The sequence below is a fragment of the Oryzias latipes genome, chromosome 12 (assembly GCF_002234675.1).
Source record: "Oryzias latipes chromosome 12, ASM223467v1".
NCBI lineage: Eukaryota > Metazoa > Chordata > Actinopteri > Beloniformes > Adrianichthyidae > Oryzias > Oryzias latipes.
In genome coordinates this window covers 10,555,427-10,568,673 of record NC_019870.2, presented here as the reverse complement: position 1 = coordinate 10,568,673, position 13,247 = coordinate 10,555,427, and the positions used below count along the sequence as shown (strand labels likewise).

The 13,247-nt window shown below is 38.7% G+C and overlaps 1 long non-coding RNA gene across 1 annotated transcript; it reads right to left on the bottom strand.

The window, feature by feature from the left end:
* Nucleotides 1–2,504: 2,504 nt before the first annotated feature.
* Nucleotides 2,505–4,110, bottom strand: LOC110016005. The gene is made up of 2 exons (XR_002291261.1): nt 3,969–4,110; nt 2,505–3,858 (listed from the first exon to the last, which is right to left on the bottom strand). It is a non-coding gene; the product is annotated as an uncharacterized LOC110016005 (long non-coding RNA).
* Between the last annotated feature and the right edge of the window lie 9,137 nt (nt 4,111–13,247).

The window sequence follows — 13,247 nt, the reverse complement described above, 5'->3', positions numbered from 1 at the left end:
AGAGACCCCCAGGCCAAGAGCCCCCCCGACACCCGGACCCAGGCAGCCCGGGAGGGGGGGAGAAGGGGAGGTTGTTTTAAAGAAGCCAGCGTAGTGATACAGAAGATTTGAGATAGGTGACCGGACACCCCTTTCTGGGGTGTGCGGTTATCACTTTTTGCTGCATATCCAGCAGCCAATCAGAATCCAGTATTCACCCGGACCATAGTATAAGAAAGGGGTTAATGGCTGACGAAGTGTGCATTATCACTTTTTAATGCACCCGTGGAAGCCTGAACGGTTTCTTCCGCGAAGTGCGTTAAAAAAGTGAAAATGCACACCTCGAAGGCCAATAACCAGCTCATACCGTGGTCACTTAAAAAAAAAAATTATTAACCAGTTTTTAGTCCTTACTTCTTGTTTTTTTCCCGATTTGGTTCGCTTTTTTCCCGAAAAGTGGACTATTTGTTACGTGGTGCGGCGCGTTGTCACGGTAACGTGACATGGCACCGCACCACCGCTGTAGTCAAGATTCGGCGATATAAAGCGATAAATATATATGCTGATCGTCCCGATGGGTTAAATAAAGCATCAGTTCAGAGAGAAAGTTCCCCTCTTACTGGTTGTTTTTGCCAGATGGTGAAGCCAAAGGTTGTTTTAAAGAAGCCGGGCCAGTGATACAGAAGATTTGTGATTGGTGAACGGAATCTCTTTTTGGGGCGTGCTGTTATCACTTTTTAACGCACACCCACCAGCCAATCAGGATTGAGTATTCACCCGGACCATGGTATAAAAAGTGATACTGCAAACTTTGAAGGCCAATAACCCGCTTATACCATGGTCACTTACAAAAGACATAAATATTAACCAGTTTTTAGTCCTTAATTCTTGTTTTTTTCCTGATTTGGATTGCTTTTTCACAAAAAGTGGACTATTTGTTACGTAGTGCGGCGCCTTGTCACGGTAACTTGACAAGGCGCTGCACCACCGCTGCAGTCAAGATTCGGCGATATAAAGCGATAGTCCCAATGGGTTAGATAAAGCATCAGTTCAGAGAGAAAGTTCACCTCTTACTGGTTGTTTTTTGTTCCAGTTGATGAAGCTAAAAGTTGTTTTAAAGAAGCCGGGGCAGTGATACAGAAGATTTAAGATAGGTGACCGGAACTTCTTTTTGGGACGTGCAGTTATCACTTTTTAACACACACCCAGCAGCCAATCAGAATCGAGTCTTTACCCGGACCATGGAATAAAGGTAATTGCAGGTTTGAATAAGGAAGTATTTTATTGCAGAAGAGGATTTAATTTGACAGTCTGACTACCTTTTTTGCCACAGTTTATCTGTAAAACTCAATCAAGTCTTGACAATTTTATGCATCAGGCCTGGTTTTCCCTCTTCACACAGAGCCTCACATAGTATTTCACATGACATTGATGAAGCGAGGAAAGCTGCGCGCCTTTAAAAACACTGACAACGTGTAATTAAGGAAACGGCATTTATGAAAGATGGAGTGCATGAGCAGTTAGAATATTACGCGCAAGCTGGACACAAGCTTCTCCTAAGACGAGAAGATATAGTGCACCAAAGGCTGCTAAGAACCACCAATTCAGCACCAAATCACAGGCAAAGAATGAACTTCTGATTAAAACAGCCAGAGGCTGTCAAAAACAACAAAAAAAATGATGCAACAAATTACTGATTAAGTTTTCCTGCATCTCCTTCTAAATTAGGTATGATTGTGCCTACTCAAATAAAAGGGAATGTATTGAATGAATACAATTAAAAAAAAATTAGAGTCCGTATGAATAACTGAAAAGATTGTTTAAATGATTGTTGTTCATGTTTTGTTGAAAATTACAGATTACTTGTTGATTTTAGAATTGTGTTAAAGTTTCACATCCAGTTCCTTTGAGCTGGTAAATTTTATTAGTGGATCAATGCTGTTGAAGTGCCAAAACTACATGTTGACAATCTCTGATTTAAATAAAAAATCAATTAAAATCTCCTTTCTATTACAGGGTCAAATGGGGTGTCACGGCTAATTAATAATGGATTGGTTTGTGCTCACAAGTTTGCACAATAAGATAAAACTGACAGTCTCTGAAGTTGATGATAAGATTGTGGAGTTTAAATTAACACAGGTCTTTGTTTGCATTTATGAATATTAATGTTGATTTTAATCTTTTGTTATTCTGATTGTACAGCTGACCTAGATACAAATAAAAAATCAACATATGAAGCAACCCACTCCTTGTATAAATATCTAGGGGCATCAACGAGGTAAGATTTTCACCATGTATATATATATTATATTTATGAAGAACATGATTACGAAGACACAACTCCAATAATAAGGAGCTTTCTTTCCACCACAGAAAATCCTCAGGCAGTCCTGAAGCTGTGGCCAGACAGAAGCAATATGGAGTGTGGAATCAGGAAGCGTTGAGCAACTTAAGCTTGTAGGGATGAGACTGCAGTGCTGTTGAAGCGTATCTGATAAAGGTGAAAGGAGACCAGGAACAATAGCGCAGTGGTCATAACGAAGTTTATTGTCTTTGGTGTGTTAAAAATGCCTGAGGCTATGAACGTATGAGGCTGTTTCACAGTAGAAAAAGGTCAGGTTGGGATTAAGAGAACTGTCTTTAGGGTGAGACAATTCTGATGTTCTAGTTGTGCTTAAAGAAGATAGAATTGAAAGAGGATGGATATGAATTAGAGTTGGCAATCATAGAAAATGTAATAGGGTCACTTTGAATGAAAAGGATATATTTAGTGATAATGCCTTGTTTTTATTAACAGAATTGTTAATACCTTCCCCAGACCCAGAAGTAGTGAGTTCTCCAGACGTTTCTTTACCTCACTGCACTTACCCACTTACCTCAATCTCCTCACTATTTCCTCTCCATTGTTGTAATGTGACACATCAAACAACAAGATGGGGTCAGAGCCTATCTACAATGGGAGCCCAGAAAAGATTAAAGGAGGAGGCATTGCCACACAATGTCTGCCCTTTGCCTGCTTTAAGTTTCTACTGCAGTCTAATCCCAGTCTGCTCTGACCGGGTCTTTGGGTTTATCTTCCCCATAGACTTCTTTATTGGGGTCGTTGGAGGGGTTCCCAGAGGATCCGTATTCTACTGCATCATGAACATTTATAAAATATTTGATACAGGCTTTTTTTAGACTCCACTCTCATTAGCACGATCCAAATTTAACTTAACCCCTTTTTCAAAAGGTTTTAAAAACATCTTATTTCATTCATCTTATTTTATTAAGATGACTATTATTTTCCCCAAAGTTTAGTTTCTTGCTTCATTGAAAAAAAAAGTGTTTCTAGGTGCCGTTTCATACCAAAGTCTTTCATCTCTACATAAAAGGTAAGTGGATTTCTTTTTTTGCTTCTTAAAGACATTTAGTTATTTTTTAAGTCTAAAAGCTATAACTTCCCCTGTCAGTAAGGAATCTTGTGGTGAAAAGGTTAAAACATCCAGCTTTCTTTTCTTTGGGAATTTAGTGTTACTTTTGTAGCAAAAAGGCATTTAAGGAATAAAAACCCAGCACCAAAAGTATTTTTAACTATATAAGATGTATGATTAAAATACTCAGCACAGTTTTATGTCATAAAGCCCAGAAAACCTTTTTTTCCTCATCTTAAATAAGGTGTATTTGCAGAACTAATGTACTAAAAGCCTAAACACAAACTCAGACGTTCTCCGTCATCCTGAGACAATCAGTATACAGTAAATAATACAAGAATCTCTCTGCTCTGATCAACAGCAGACAAATCCTCTCCAGCCATGAGATCACAAGGACTCTTTTGTGCCTGACTTTCTAAGCAAATCAAGTGATGATGCATGTGATCCCTGAGGGAGTGATGCTGATCTGAAAAAGAAAAAAGGAGGAAGCAAAAGGAAAAAGGTTGTTTCAACTCTCATCAAGCGTGTGCAGAAAAACTTGTAGATAACAAAAACATGAGAACATTCTCTGCATACCCTGAGATCACATGTTACAGCAGACTTCTATAAGGTCATGTGAAATCACGCAAGAGTCAAGCAAAAAGGTAGCCTGAAAAGAAAGACAAAAAAATGCTTTTTACCACAATTAAAAATTTGTAGTTAACAGGTTAACAAAAAACTAGATTTAAGAGAAACTTGTAAAACAATGGAAGAAAAATGAATGTAATTTGTGATTCTACAATCTGCGAAAATGTTTAACATGATTCTCCAAACCACCAGTTAAAATAAAAAAAATAATAAAATAAAATAAAAATAAAAAGGGGGATTTTTTTGGGCATTTACTTGTAAATAACAATGTTGTTTTCTGACCAAATAATAGTTATAAAAAAGCAGGTCAATTTTCTGAAATATTTGACTTTTTAACAAGCCACGTCAAAAGACCAAACCTGTTATTACTGATGGTATCAATTTGCATCTTCCAAGAACATAACCTTGGAATAAATTATAATGTGATATTTTCATATTTCGTTACGAAAAAAGTTACCGGTAAATGTTTTTTACAATGGCTGTCACATAGTAGACAAAAAGGTTGGTGCTTGTTGGAACCCTTTGCAAAAAGGACTGTAATTTTTCCTAATTTTCCTAATTTTGTAGAAAAGCCACAAGGAAAAAGGAATGAAGAGGAGACATTCTCTGCACACACCAACGTTACATTGTAGGATATAATTATATATGTTTTTGTGAAATCACAGGATAAGCTGGAAAAAAGGAGATTCCAACCGGTTCCAACACGATGAAAGATTAGTAAGTAAGTAAACTCTATTAAAATTATACTTGTATAATCGGGACAAAATTAACACAGTTCATGATTTGACAATCTGTATAATCTACCTGTTAATAAAGGTCTTTCCTAAAACCTAAGGAGTCCCTGAAATCATTGGTTCGTTTATCAATCAAATTGGCTTTTTACAATGAAGAATGACACCAGCCCTCCCCATTAGTAGAGTTTTCATTCACAATTTAACATAAAAGTTTAACAAATCTTTCAGCTTTGAAATTTTGCGTTTAAAACAAAGAATTTTAAATACATCCTTGAAACATTGAGTGGAGCTTCACCTTGTTTTTTCTAGAGTAGACAATTTCCCATAGTTTTGACCTTGTCTTGGCTTTGTTTGTGAATTTATACCATTTTTTGTCTCAACACCTGTAATTTCTGTTATTCAGCATACAAGCTATTTGATCTTAAGTGTTGTGATTTTTGCAGTTAAAAATATGTCCAAATTTACTAACTCACAATTGAGTTTTAGGACAGTTTTATGTTCATTGTGGAATTATTCTGTTGTATAATCAAAATGATATCTATAAAAAATAAGCTTAGGTTGTTCTAAAAAGATGGATATCAAGCATTGCCTTAAAAAACAGTTTTATAGATAGATAAGTGCTTAAGAGTGGGTAAAATCATTGTGGTATAGTGATGCAACTTCACAAATCCTTAAATTGCATTTCCTTGTTACCTCTCAAGAAGGCTTAAGTCCATTTGGTCTTTGTCTGAAAGTTATAAAATTTTATGGAGCATGGGAACTGAGGTCTTTAAAGTGTAAGGTGTACATTTTTTTCCAGTTTAAGTCAGGAATGAGTTTCAGATCACAGTAGAAAAGCGTGTTTTTTTTCAACAAACACACATTAAACAAATGTAGCTTTAGGTTTAGTTGAAGGTTAGTTGTTTTCACAGAGGTGAAGGAGCATGGCGTGTCCATTTGAAGATAATTTAGTGGATGAAGAAGCTCAGATAATACTTTTTCCACCGTGAGAGGGTGATAAGACCACGTATGGATGTTGGAAAGATAAACTTTATCACATTGATCTAACTTAATTACTTGCTTCAGTTAAGATAAAACATTTTTTGGAGTTCAGTCAATTTAAAAATAACATGTATTATCAGACAGTTATTTTAATTTTATTCAAATTAATTCAATTAAGTAGTTGTAACTTTAGTGCTTCTGTCAGACTGGCAGTGCAAGGAATTGTGGGATACCATTCCCTTTGCCTGTCTGGACAGATTTGGGTTTAAGTGTGAGTTTTTGTCCAAATGTGTTTTGTTGTCAAGCTGTTTTAATGTGTTTTGCCAAGTTATTTTGTCCTACTATGTTTAATTCTTTCTGTACCATGAGTGAGAGGGAGGGAGATGATGATAAGGTTATTTAGCACCCCTACTGTCTGTCAGTGTCAGATGAAATGAAGTTCCAAGGAAGTTTCCTGGTGCAAATTTACATGAATCATGTATTTTATTATTATAAAAAGGAGAATATCTGTAGCCTCCTCAGAGAGAAGTACAATAAATTAAGATGGAAAAACATTTAACTGAATTGTAAAAATATGATATTTAGTTTGATAAATCAGGATCAGACAAAAGGGCACACATTACCCCCATTTCATCCTCCTTGCACTGGCTCCCAATCAAGTGGTGTATTGATTTTAAAATTCTAGTTTTAACCTATAGAGCTTTAAATGGACAGACCCCAAAATACTTATCAGACTTGCTCTGTCCCTACGCTTCCAGCCGTGCCCTCCGATCCTCAGATCAAAATCTTTTAAAGATTTTTAAGACCAAGTATAAAACCAGAGGTGACCGGTCATTCCAGGGAATAGCCCCCAGACTCTGGAATGCCCTCCCTCTGTCCCTTCGTGTGGCCGACACCGTCGATTCTTTTAAAAGTCAACTGAAGACACTTTTATTCAAAAATGCTTTTAGCTGACTGGTTTTATTGTTACTTTTATTCTATGTTTATTTTTTGTCAATTTAGTTTTGCTTTACACTATATCTAATTGATTGTTTTTCTGTCTTTACTGGATTGTATATTGTTTATTGTTCAGCGCTTTGTGAGTTTATCTGTGAAAGGCGCTATATAAATAAAAATTACTTACTTACTTACTTACATAAATATGGAAATTTGAGTTCTAAAACCCTTTATTATAGACATAAGAAATTAGGTTGAATACATTTAACTCAACTACTTGTTAACAATTGAAGTAATTCATTTAAGTTGGATATGTTTTATATATATATATATATATATATATATATATATATATATATATATATATATATATATATATATATATATATACACTCCAAGAAAGAACAATAGCAGACATTGAGGACAGTTACAAGTATCTTGGAACTTCACAGGCAAATGGCAACCTAGAGCAGGCAACAAGGAAAGTTGCAACAGCCAAATACCTCCAACGGGTTAGGCAAGTCCTGAGAAGCCAGCTCAATGGCAAGAACAAGACCCGGGCAATAAACAGCTACGCACTGCCAGTTATCAGATACCCTGCAGGAAAAATAAGATTCCCCAAAAAAAAGAGAGACAGACCACGGATGTTAAGGCACGAAAGCTCCTCACCATGCATGGAGGGTTCCATCCCACATCCAGCACCCTGAGACTGTATGCTAGCCGCAAGGAAGGAGGCCGAGGACTACTGAGCGTGGAAGCCACTATCCAGGATGAAACATCAAAGATGCATGAATACATCAAGCTCAAGGCCCCAACTGACAGTGTGTTCAGTGAATGTCTCAGACAATGGAGAGCAGAGGATGCAGTGCTGGAGGACAGATTCTCATGGGAGGACAAACCCCTGCATGGGATGTACCACCGGACCATAACTGAAGTGGCTGATATCAAGAAGTCCTACCAATGGCTAGAAAGGGCTGGACTACAGGACAGCACTGAAGCACTCATCCTGGCAGCTCAGGAACAAGCCCTGAGCACCAGAGACCCAGCACCATAGAGGCTCAGATCTACCACACCAGACAAGACCCTAGGTGTAGGCTGTGCCAAGAGGCGCCTGAAACAATCCAGCACATAACTGCAGGGTGTAAGATGGTAGCAGGGAAAGCATACATGGAACATCATAATCAAGTGGCTGGAATAATATACAGGAACATGTGTGCAGAATATGAACTGGAAACCCCAAGATCAAAATGGGAAACACCTCCAAAGGTGGTAGAGAATGAGAGGGCAAAGATCCTGTGGGACTTCCAGATCCAGACTGATAGGATGTTAATGGCAAACCAACCAGACATTGTAGTGGTGGATAAAGAACAGAGGAAAGCCGTTGTGGTGGATGTGGCAGTGCCAAGCAATGAGAACATCAGGAAGAAGGAACATGAGAAACTGGAGAAATACCAGGGACTCAGAGAAGAACTGGAGAAAGCATGGAAAGCATGGAGGTGGCCACAATGAAAGGCGACTCTGGATCGAGACTATTATTTATTTATTTTTTACCAAGGGGGTCGGGGGACTCAGAAAACCAGTCATTATCTGGTGTAACCACCATTTACCACATGCAGTGCAGCACATCTCTTCCTTTTATCTGTACTGGGCTCTGTTTTGACACGGTGAAGACTGATTTCTCTGTTCAGACACAACGAAGTACCAGTATGTGCAAAAAATATATTTATTTTTAAATGTAATAAGTAAATAGAAAAATAAATGGTTACATGGTGATTAAAAACAATGAGAGGGCATGATGTCTAAAAAATAAAAGGAATTGATTAAAATCAAGAACAAGCCCCAAGTAGAAAGTAGTACAATTAGTTTCATTTGACTGAAATAAAATGTATTTAAATAGTTATTTTAAAGGGCTTAATTTGTATTAGTTTTACTGCAAGTGATCAAACATGTGAACACAGAATTAAAGTTAATGTTGAGGTAACATAGGCAACTTCCCAGCTATGTGAACCTGCACAAAACATTCAAACATGGTGGAGATTGCTTGTGTGCTTGGGTATACATTGAAAAAAAGTAATGTAGGCCTAAATCAGCAAGTGGACTTAGGGTGGATCTAATTGTTCCAGAATAATACCATTCACAATGCCAAGACCCACAGGATAGTTGTTAGTCAATCCAAGACCATCATCGTATAAGTGTTGAAACTTTAAGATCTATTTTTGTGAGAGCAACTGCTACCATAAAGACTATGTGCACTAACGAAGCTCCCACAGAGTCTTCATTCTTGTGATTATGGAAGCAGCACGAGGCGTTTATGAGGAAACAGAAACATGATCAGAGCACTCAGCCGTGATACAAAGGGAGCCAAAAGAAAAGTTTGGTTTCCTGAAGATTGAAGTTCATTTTGAAAATGTAAACTTAAGAAATGTAATTTTTGCAAACTTTGGTTGACTTTACTTTTTTTTTATATATATATCTCATGGTTAGTTTGGCGTCTCACAGTAATATGTCTGGAATCATGTCACAGACATTCCTTACATGCTTGTGAGCCTCAAGATCTTCCAGTCCAACAGAGTATGTTTTTTTTTTAGCCTCTGCTTAAACCTGTTGTAGCAATCAAATTTGGGGGTTACCAAAGGGTAAATGTAACTTTCTAATGAAGGAAAAGCAGTATGCTACTTTGTAAACCTTTCTGTGAATATCAACATGTTGCTTAGTGACAAAAAGATGAGCAGTTAACATAAACATCTAAACTGGTATTCTCATCATACAGAAAATATCTTGTCTTTTCTTCTTTTTTTGAGAAAGAACTCACTCTAATGAGCATACAGTCAGTAAAAAGACAACTTTTAGTTGTTCAGTTCAGTTAGTTAATCTCTTATCATCAAGCCATTATACAAATAAAGTCATGCATTGTCATTTCCTGGATTCTTTTTTATATTCTGGCTCTCTTAGTCAAGTGTATCTATGTTAAACATTACAGAACTCTCACATATTTTTAGGTGGTACAACTTGCAGAATGGCTGACTGCCCAACACTGATAAACCCATACCTGAATCTTAGAGCCTTTGCCTGTCTGTGTTTTAGCCTCATAGCTGATGTGTTTCAGAAAGTCTCAAACTAAATAAATATAGAATCATTCGCTGCAGATGTAGACAGGAAAATACTGTATATAGACATTTATGAAGTAGATGGAAAATTTCTGACGACACCTGTTGGATTCTGACACCTGAAGAGGGAAGAGCATTGACAGGGATTTATTTTGCTCAACTCATTGTTCAGAAAACAGCATCTTGGCAAGATAAATTTAAGTTTAAAGGTCTGTTGTGTTTTCCCGTCGGTTAATTTAAAAAAAAACACTGCTTAATATGCGCAATTTTAACATCTAATTAAATCAAAATAAGCTTCCCCTAACTGTTAAAAATGATAATTAAAGCAATAAAGAACCAAAAGCTCCAGAAACCAGAATGCACATTCTGAATGTTTATTTTAAGGATTAGAGCCACAATAGAAAAGCTCCCTCCTGAAACCTCCCTCTAGTGGTCTTTTGAGGAACTGCAACATTTGAAACTTCCTGGTTTGCATCAAATTTTAGAACAGAGGGTGGGGGCTTGGTACAACACAGCTGCAGATTCTATACAGTTGTGCCTGAAGACTACAAGAACTCTCATACACATACTAATTAAAAAAAGAAAGCTGTGGTCCTTTTTGTTTTGATGATGGAATGCAGGAATACGTGTGAAAAGAGTTACTTCAGAGTAATTAAAGCCATCATTAAATCAGTGTGAATGCTCAAAATAAAAGTGAGAACTGGAAGCAGAGACATATTTTCATCACAGGGTTTAAAAGCTTGCCTGACTATTAATTTTGTCTAAAACCTACCAAACACTTAGAGACTACAATTTTTTATACGTTTTTTTGAACAAGTGATCTCCAACAAGGGTGTTACTGACCTTGAACATGCATTCCATGCATTTAAAATTTTCCCCATGTTGTGCGGACTGACACCATATTGTGATTGGAATTTATGTTGATTAAAAGCAATGGGCCAAAAAATCCCAGAAAATGATGTGCGCCTGTGAATGGCTGCTCATCTGGAAAAAAGGCCTCCCATGCAGCTTACAGAACTTGAATGACTTTTTAGTTTGTGAAGACGGGCAATATTGCGCACATCCTCCAGCTGGGTTTTCTGAAGAGAAAACCTGATATCAAATTATATTCTCACTGTGAAACATAACAGTTTCTAATAGCTTTTGATGAATATCTAATAACGTACCTACTTATTTCAATTACTTATTTATGATTTTACATAGTTTTTATTTTTAAATACAGATGGTATATATTATAATGTTTTTCATATATGATGACACTTTTAACTTTTTTGGGCAACATCCCAGTATGATATGGTCACTTGCATATTTTTTTAATCTTTTAAACAATTTTGCAAATAAATTGACAATTGTGAAAGAATTACAATGACAAAAACTTCAAATCTGCATCTAAACAGCACAATAATCACGCATGGTTCATGCACAATTGCCGCATTGTGTGACGGGTATAAAAATATAAAAATAAAATCTTTCACCCCTCCAGCAGTCCGTACGAAGTGTGGGTGTCCGGCGCCATGTGGAAGGCGGGTGCAGGAGCTGAACGCGGATGCGACTGTGGACACAAACTGGGCCTTTCTCAAGCTGTGGTTCCCACCGGGGGTCCCCCGTCTCGGCGGGCTGCCTCCGCTGGTCCCTAGCAGCATACTTAGAACTGTTGCGTGGCAAGAGAGTAGTTCAAACAAAGGATCGTGAGTGCCCGCATGGTGCTGACCATGGTGCTGACACGATGTGATTCCTGCCCAGTACTCTGAATGTCAAAGTAAAGAAATTCAATGAATTGCAGGTTTACGTGTTCGCGTGGTTTATTTGTACGTCTTCTGTGCTTTTAACGTGGTTCATTCGCGACACCTCTGTTAAAATGTCACGTAAAGAACCATAACTTTTTTCACTTTTTCCACATATTCACACATGACCAGTTTTCATCTGTGCAATATGTGCACAAATTGTAAGTAGCGTCTGTGTGATAGGCCGTTAAGAAACTGGTTTTGAATCTGCCAAATTTAAACCAGTGAATGTTGTTACACTTAGTGTGACTTTAATTTTTTTTTTTGCATAAATGCTGGAGTTGTGATTTGAAAGTACTATATGCAAAGTTTCTGTTTCTACACCATTAGTTTTTTTTTTTTTTCCAGATAAGGTCAAAATAACTTTTAATTACCTTATTTTACTACCAGTTCCCCAGGTTGTCTACATCTCAGTGTGGGCCTACAAGAGTCAGGGTCATAATTTAACATTTTCAGTCAACCTGCTCACCCCTTGTGGGCCCTCTTTTTTCCCCGGGGTTCCCCCCTCCTGGGCGGGGGCGGCGGGCCCCTGCCTTGCTCCTCCCTGGACCAACTGCGGGACGGGCGGATGGCTGCCTGGAGTGCGGAGCGGGTCTCCCTTGGGGGGTCCTGGCTCGTACCTGGGGTTGGGGCGGGGGGATGCCCGGAACTCCTGGGTGGTGGTGGGGTGCTCGTTTGGGGCTGTGGGCGTCCTTCTCCGGTGGGGCCCTGCGTTGGGCTCTCCCGGCGCGGCGGGGGGGCTGCTCTCCTGGTTGGGCTGGGGCGGCGCTCTCTTTCCCTCCGTGCCTCTCTGCTCTCTGGCTCTGGGGGCCTTGCGGCGGTCCTGCTGGCCCTGGCCTGGGTGGCGGGCTTGGTCGCCCGGGCGGCGGTTGTTCCCTGCCGGTTCCCATGTGGCGTTGGGGGGATTCCGGCTGCCGCTGCTGCAGCGGTGGGGGTCTTAGGGGTGGGGATGGCTGGGCACTCTCCCTCCTTCTTTTCACGTTCCACCATCCATTTTAGAAGAACATAAACACTCACCTGAGCACAGGTGTTAGCTCACCTTTGCACTAACATGCATGATTGAATGACTGAAATATTTCACACTAGTTGGTTTTAAGGCATAAGTATGCGTGTGAACACTACCTGTTTTGTGTACATGTTGACAGGTGGACATTTTTGCAGCTAGCAGGTGTGTTTATAACATTTGAGTGTGTGTGTGGACAGGCCCCGCCCCTTTTGTACTACATTTGAACCTTACCATAATGATTAACAACCAGTAAACTTGTTGCTTTATGCTGCTTCATGGTCTTATCCCCCCTTCCCCTCCTATCATCACCCTCCTAGCCCCCCCCCTCTCTCTAACGTCCCTCTCTCTTCTTCCCCTCTTTCCTTTTCTGTCCGGTCCAACACCAAAGATTTTCAAACATGATTGAAATTAATAAAGTTTGGCCTCAATTACAAAAGGGGTTTATTCAGACATACCTTTGGTTTGTCTGAAGATTAATAACCCCTCTTGTTAAAGTAAAATATGTCCAACACAAGAGGCCCTCAGCTCTCATCTGTCTGCCCAGCTGTTGGACAGGACAAGTTTAAAAAAAAAAAAAATACCTGCTCAGGACATAATGGCAGCAGAGGGGGGTTATGATGATAGACGATGGGGAAAAGAAATAATATTCAAGATATTTATATTCAAGTCAAACACTTGTG